This window comes from Diabrotica virgifera, chromosome 4 (genome assembly GCF_917563875.1).
Source record: "Diabrotica virgifera virgifera chromosome 4, PGI_DIABVI_V3a".
Classification (NCBI taxonomy): domain Eukaryota; kingdom Metazoa; phylum Arthropoda; class Insecta; order Coleoptera; family Chrysomelidae; genus Diabrotica; species Diabrotica virgifera.
In genome coordinates this window covers 78,624,373-78,632,249 of record NC_065446.1, presented here as the reverse complement: position 1 = coordinate 78,632,249, position 7,877 = coordinate 78,624,373, and the positions used below count along the sequence as shown (strand labels likewise).

Sequence of the window (7,877 nt, the reverse complement as noted above, 5' to 3'; positions counted from 1 at the left end):
TTATGTAGAAATGTTGGTGGTAGACATATACAGCATCTTGTTTGATTTTATTTATTATTGTTACTTATAATTTTAATAATTCTTTTTATTTTTTATTTTTTATTTTAAAATGTTAAATTTGTTCTATGTTAAATGTTTTGACTGATTTTTTATGTTTTATAATGTTAATCAAAATTAATTGATAAACCAATTATATAAATTCAGATTAAAACAAGACATACGTAATTTTTTGCACGGCTAGCTTTGATCCCAATAATTGTGGATCGCTCGTTATCATATAAATGCTCAAAGAACAACATGGTTCCCTGCTCGAAAACATGCTGGGTTCTTGCCAGTTCAATAAGCACAAACCAACTGAGAAGTAGGAAGTAGAAATTCATTATGACAAGAGTGACATGACAAGACAGAATAGAGTCAATTTTTGGTTCAGACTTTAAAAAGAGTGTAATTTTGATTTTAGATTTTCGTTAAACTGTAATGATTGCTAATAATTGTCTGAAAATGGAATTTAAATTATACCCTATTACACGAACATACGATTGTTGTGGATTATCTCGACAACGAATATTTATATTACTGTGCAAATTATGAAGAACGAAAGTAAATTGCAAAATACATTGTTGTTTATTGGAACAATTATTTAGAGCCATTTACTTTCGCACTTATTATGTTGCACACTAAAATATTCGTTGTCGCAATAATCCAAGACAGTCGTATAATCGTGGAATAGCATATACTAAGAAGCTCTAAACCTCCGAAGTGTTGAATCGGGTTAAGGTCTTAGCGTAGTAAAAAAATATACAAAAAATAATGTATAAAAACCAATAAAACAAAAAAACTAAAAAAAAAATAGTAAAAGAATATAATAAAAAAACATAATCATAAAAAATAATTATAAAAAAATATAATAAAAAAAATAATTAAAAAAACAGACTAAAAAATTCAGTAGTAGTAACAGTTTTAAATGTAGAGACTAAGCACACATTTTGTAAAAGAGAGAACTCAAAACACATTGACTGGCCAGTTGGTTGCTAAAACCAATGCCAATAAAACACAAACACACAAATTATTTCAATAATAGAATTACAAAATCTAAATTACAAACTCTCTATTACAGAAAAAACTTATGGAATGTTGGATTTAAGGTGGGTATATTTCATGGCTAAATATGTGACGTCATCGATTGTAATATGATAAGATGAAAGTTTAATTTAGTTTAATAATAAGATTGTATACTACATAGTAAACAATTAGTGAACTGAAGTAAAAGATCTAAAATGCTGAATAAAGCAAAAAAATTTTAATTTTAAAATTTTTTGGTTGCTTAATACGAAGGTGGAAAATTTAATTAATGTGAGAAAAACAATATATAGAAATTTAACTATTGTTGTATGTTTGATTTAGTGTTTAGCAGCACACTATTGTACTGGTTAATTATGTCTGTTAAAAATGGGGAGGAATTGTGGAAAATAAAAGTAACTAAAAGATAAAATACAGATCGGGACGTAACTGTTAATTTTAAAGATATATTTTAAATAAAATATAATAGAATGAATAAAAATATGTAATGAATATGGACCACCAGATGATTGGACTACTATTTAAAATAAAATAGTGTATCATGTTCAATTTCTGCTTAAAAATTTGAAATTTCTTAAAAACATTTCCAATTTCGAATTAATTTCTATCCGTCTATAGTAGCAGTAGACATCGTCATTTTATGTCCTTACTCATTCCCTAACAACACACAACATTCCAGGAATGTACTACCAAAGTTCTATCAATATTTGAATGTCCTGGACATTTAGGGAACATTCGGTGAACATCTGTTTAAATTATTCCTGGAATGTTACCATAAGACATTCTGTGAACATACTACCAATGTTCCTATATTTTAAGTTGCGAAATAATACATACGTGTAACAGATACAACATTACTTATAACATACCAGACAAACTAAGTGACACTTTAGGCCTACAGTGCAATAATATGTCAAATTTAAAGAGTTTCCCAAGTTCAATTAATACAATATTATAAACATACAAATGTAATAAAAATTATTGTTCGCGAATATTCAATTTGGAATGCGATTTTGTTAATAAAAAAAAATACTTATAACTTATGCAAAACCCAAGAGAGGCATTTATATTTATTTCTTTTGCGTTCATTTTCAAATTCGCCGTGCATATATTTTTGTGCATGGCGCTTGAGAGGGCATCACGTGACTAAAAACGACCAACCAACGACCTCGCTTCGGCCATCTTGGCATCTTCATCTTGGCCACCTTGCTTTGCCGTGGGTGGATCGTTGTTTGTATTATTTATTGTGCTTTTTAAGAATATTTTTTTAATTCGGATACTTTTATAATAGCTTTAATAGTATTATTAACATAGTGAATAAAATGGTGTCCTGTTTTTAACGCAGTTGGAGTAGCAGAAACAAATGTAGATAAAAAAATCTGCAGGAATAACGTTTCAATTATGACAGAAGCTCCAAACAAATGACTGTGAATGAAAAGCCCTATTAAAAGGTTAGTATGCAAATATGTAAACGAAGGCATGCCCTGTATTTCAGAAAATAAATTAATACTATTAATACCCTAATAATACTATTCATAAAAAATCTTTTAAGTAACCTAGATATAACAAAGTGAATAAAAGGCACAAATCAGAAGAATTATTATTTTATAAGTTAATAATTGGTCATATCCATTTATTATTTTAATAATAATTGTGAATAAGCCACAAACTTCGCTTATTCCTAACTAAAATAGTAAATAGAGATAATAACAATAGGATTTGTAAAACTAAAGTAATTCTTTTTGCGTTTTTGCTAATGTATGCCTTTATAAATAGGATGGTAGAGAACACACTGTAATATGCAGTACCAACTAATGAATACACAGAATATTATAGTCGATTTGCTAAACTCAGTCTCAGTACTACTGAGTCTCAGACACAACTGGCTAGTGATTTTAGTAAATAATTTTGCCAATTTGGTAAAATTGGCAAAAAAAAATAATAACTAAATAGTTAATAATTACTGTAATTTTGGCAAAATTGGCCAAAAACAAAAAAAATTACCTACTAAAATCACTAGCCAGTTGTGTCAGAGTTTGGGGAACCGACTATACTAATAAACAATTTCTAAGCTGTTTTATAATATTTTGTGAGTCCATTAATCATATTTTTTATTTAAAACTAAAATTTGTTAATAATGCTTAGTAATGCATATATTTTGTATTTTTAGCTTTCCAGAAGATCCTGCGAAGAAGACATGAAGTATAGATCAGATTTGTTAATAGAGGAGTATGTTCAAAACACTTTTTAGAAAAAGATATTGACAGAACTTCACTTTCATCTGTTCGTTTAAGAGACTGTGCTGTTCCAATAGCTTATGTCACACAGGTATATGCATTTTTTTTCTTGGTTTTAACATCTTTAAACGCGAAATACGCAATAGCTTATCGAATTGATGCCATGTTATTTTTCTTTATTAAGGTCTTTGTTTATTATTGTGTATGTGTATTAACAACAGAAACATTTTTGGTTATTCTTTATTTTATTTTATATTTTGTCATCAAGTGTTCAGTCAATGTATGTAGTTTTCTTATGTACACCTTTATGGGTTTATACCTGGTGGATGTATATTTCAATAAATAAATAAATAAATAACCTAATTAATAATACAGTCTGTACAATATAGATACTGTTGTAATTCATTATCTACATCGGAGATCTAAGTTGACATTGTTGCCCAACTGCAAAAAATTTTTGAATTCATTTTAAGTCAAATATATCACATAATTATTGCGAAGTAGATTATACAACAAAACAGATTAATATTCAATGTAAATAAATAAAAACATCAGAAATAGAAAACAAGAATTAAGGTATAATCTTAGGTTACAGTTATTAAGGTACCAAGGGTATTATAAGGATAATAACGCTTGAGGTCAATGGTGTTTTTAACAAGGGCCTGAGGGATATACGTTGACCGAAAGCGTTATTATTATAATACCTGTGGTGCCTTCAACGTTTAATGTCTGACTAAATTATTCTTTATATGCGAAAAATTTGAATGAATTTTGAATTGATTAGTTTTTAAATAAGTACATTTAACAGTAACAGTAGTAACATAATTGTGGTAACCATAGTTTTACTTAGGTTGATATTTGTCAACTTAGATCTAAGTCGTTATTTAAATTTAATGCCCAAGGGCGTTATATCATACTTAACAGACTTCGAAATGTCATTATTTGTTAAATAATGTACCAGTAGGACATTAAAGTAAATAATAAAAACAATAAATATAATGAATACTAAATACTTATTTGTTTGTGAAAAATCTATTTCTTTGTGGCTTTTTTGTAATTAACTATTCTAATGAGGAAATAAGCCACAATTTACTTGAAAAAATAATTTTATTAAGGTTTCTACTTCCACATCGGATGTCGTTGTCAAAATACAAAATGTTCATTATTATTATTTTATTTATTAAATATTTATTATTTATTTAAATATTATTTAATATTTATTTTTTTATTATTATTATTTATGCGTATTATTACCTGTAAATAATATTTCTTCTGATTGTTAATTGTAAAGGATAGAAAAATTACCTTTTATTTTATTTTCTTTTAGAATCAGCTGAGAGAAGTGGTCTACAGAAAACCAGAAAGGAAACGGAATATGTGGCTACGAAAAGCAAAAGAAAGGTTTACAAAGCAAATGTGACACATTTTTTTATAATATTTAGGAATGTCAGTAAATTACATTAAAAAATGTATGTAAAGATTTTTTGCAATAAAAATGTTTATATTTATCAAGGATGTATTATTTGGTATGGCCACATATCGTCAGTGATGTGACAATACCTCCTATCTGTTTTTTTCAAGAGATTTGTAAGATAGACTAAAAACTTGTTTCGGCCACCTCCTGTTTTCATATATTTTTTGACTTGTTTTGCAGTAAATTCAACTATCTATTTACTACAAAAAAGTCAGAATACGTACGAAAACAGAAAGTGACCTTAAAAAATGTTTTTCGTCTCCTGCAAACCTCATGAAAAAACATATAGGAGGTATTGTCACATTACTGACGATATATTTCAGTGAATGTCTAAAAAATATACTGTGAATGTTCAAAGAACGTTCGTAGACATTCATGGAATGTTCTAACAAGACATTCAGTCTAAAAATATACTGTGAATGTCTAAAGAACATTCATGGAATGTTCCAACAAGACATTCAGTCTAAAAAATAGACTGTGAATGTCCAAAGAACATTCGTAGACATTCATGGAATGTTCCAACAGAACATTCTAAGAATATTTAAAATGCTGACACAGCACTTTCCTGGGACTTTCCAGGGACATTCGTGTGCATTTGGGGACATTCCAGGAATGTTTTCAATGTCCTGTGTGTACATTCTAGGAACATTCATGGAATGTTTTGTGTTATTAGGGTTCTGCCGATAGTCGTTTTAAAATTATCGGCTGTTCAATTCCGAATTTAGTTGTGTGTGACCGACCATGCAGCTCGAGCGTTTTTAAGTAAGTATAGCTTTTTTGATCCTTTTGATACGATAATTTAGGTTAGGTTTTTGTCTTGTAGGAAAACTGACCCAGGTTAAGGTGTCAGCCCTATGTATTGAGGTTTTCCGTAGCGGTCTTTTAAGTTGACATGCCTTTTCTGGAAGTTACTGTAGAGAGGTCATCAGCTACTGGTGAATTTGGTCTGAAATTTTGAATTTTGAGGTGGTGGATTATTGATATCTTCCTGGTATTACAGCATGAAGGACAATTATTAGGAGTTGGGTTGAGCAGGGTATTTTATGTTTGGCTGAGTCCATGTGTCATGGTTAGAGCATGGCAAATATATCATATATCCCAGCTAAGTACAATATCCCTAATAGCACACGACGTCCTTTGGACGTCCAAAATAGGTCCATTTTTGGTCCTTACGTCCATGGACTATAAACGGACGTCCTTTGGACGTCCCATTTTGGACGTCCTTCGGAAGGAATAAATATGGACGTCCTTTGGACGTCCGACGTTGGACGTCCTTCGGACGGAATAAATATGGACGTCCTTTGGACGTCCGACGTTGAACGTCCTTTGGACGTCCATACTGGACGAAATACGGACGTTTTATGAACGCGTATATATTATATTGGACACATTATACCAATTACGGGATCAAATAGCAAAATAATTCAATAAAATATTAACTTACGCGTTAACTTTACGTTAATGAAATACAGTCAAACCTGTCAGTAACGGCCACTAAAATGAAAGAACTATTGGCCGATATAGAAAGGTGGCCGTTATTGCCAGTTTTTGTAGTCTAGATATACAGTAAAACTTGTGTTACTGGCCACCTGATAAAATCGGCCACCTGTACTAACGGCCAGTTTAAATATTCCCCAAACCAATTATATCTAGACTACAAAAACTGGCAATACCGGTCACCTTTCTATATCGGCCAATAGCTTTTTCATTTTTAGTGGCCGTTACTGACAGGTTTTACTGTAATTGGTTTGGGGAATTTTTAAACTGACCGTTAGTACAGGTGGCCGGTGTTTGCAGGGGGCCGGTAACACAGGTTTTACTGTAGTTTAAATCGAAAAGATTAAATCTTAATTCAAAATTGTATATACAATTATTACAATTATAAACAAACTATATAGTTTAATATCCAAAAAATGTTTTTGATTTTATGTAATGTAATGAAAATCTTATTTGTAAATTATTGGTTACAATGTTTAACAATAGGAAATATTCAAGAATAAATAAAATAAAAGTTTAATCCTAACAACACAAAACATTCCAGGAATGTAGGTACTACCGTTCTATTCCGTGAACATCTATCTGATTAAATTATGGGTGGAAAGTTACCACAAGATATTCTATGAACATAGTCTTCCTGGAGGGGTAAAATTTTCCATTACAAGATTTTAAGAGAGGCCATTTATTGTACTGTTCAATTTGCGTTCATTTTCAAATTTGCCGCGCAAGTATCTATGTAGCGTCTCGTGGTCATTGGTCATCACATTTCATTTTCATAACATAACCGATAACCTAAAAATTTAGTAAAAAAGTAAAAATTTTGATTGGAAAAAAATGCATCGATAAGGGGGTGTGGGAAATGGAAATTAGTGGCTTTTTTGCTGTACTGTCTGCTAGTTTTTGCTCTGGGCACTGGCTAGATCTCTTGTTTAAACAATTTTGTAAGTATTATAAAATCCGTTTTCAATTTTCTTTATTCTTTATGAAACGAATCATTTATACATGCATATTATTACCTGTAAATAGGTACCTATTTCTTTTGATTTTTAATTGTAAAGAATGGAAAAATTACCGTTCATTTTAATTTTTTTTAGAATCAGCTGAAAGTGGCCTACAAAAAAAAAACCAAGAAGGAAATGTATAGCATTGTGGCTATGAAAGGCAAAAGAGAGATATAAAAAGTGTATTGGCTAGTTGGAAGAAAGTCCACATTGTCCATGCATAATAAGTTATTACATTATCAACAAATATCAAGAAGATAGCAGGGTCACGAGCATCAACTTCATGAGTTCAAGAATATCGAGGAAATCCAGCTCCTCGATACTACTGGGCAAACTAGAAGATTGAAGAGGACAAATCCTTTTGAACTAGTTTGAGTGATAGGTGATAGTGAAAAACGGAACATAGTGCTTGTGTGCTGTGCCTGTGTATGTTAGAATAGTGCACGATCTTGTTAGATTAGATAAGAGACGCTATGGGGTAAGCTCTTCATTTTAAGAAACAGTAGTAATTTAGGCTAAATTAAAATTGCTCATTGGTCAGTTATGACCAGATTGTTTTTTTATGTTTGGCAAAAAGGACTTAAGTCA

General features: G+C 30.3%; 1 long non-coding RNA gene across 1 annotated transcript; it reads left to right on the top strand.

Moving 5' to 3' along the window:
* The first annotated feature begins 1,738 nt into the window (after positions 1–1,738).
* LOC114332849 (uncharacterized) lies at positions 1,739–4,870 on the top strand. Its single transcript, XR_007697706.1, has 3 exons — positions 1,739–2,531; positions 3,251–3,408; positions 4,645–4,870. It is a non-coding gene; the product is annotated as an uncharacterized LOC114332849 (long non-coding RNA).
* The last annotated feature ends 3,007 nt before the right edge of the window (positions 4,871–7,877 follow it).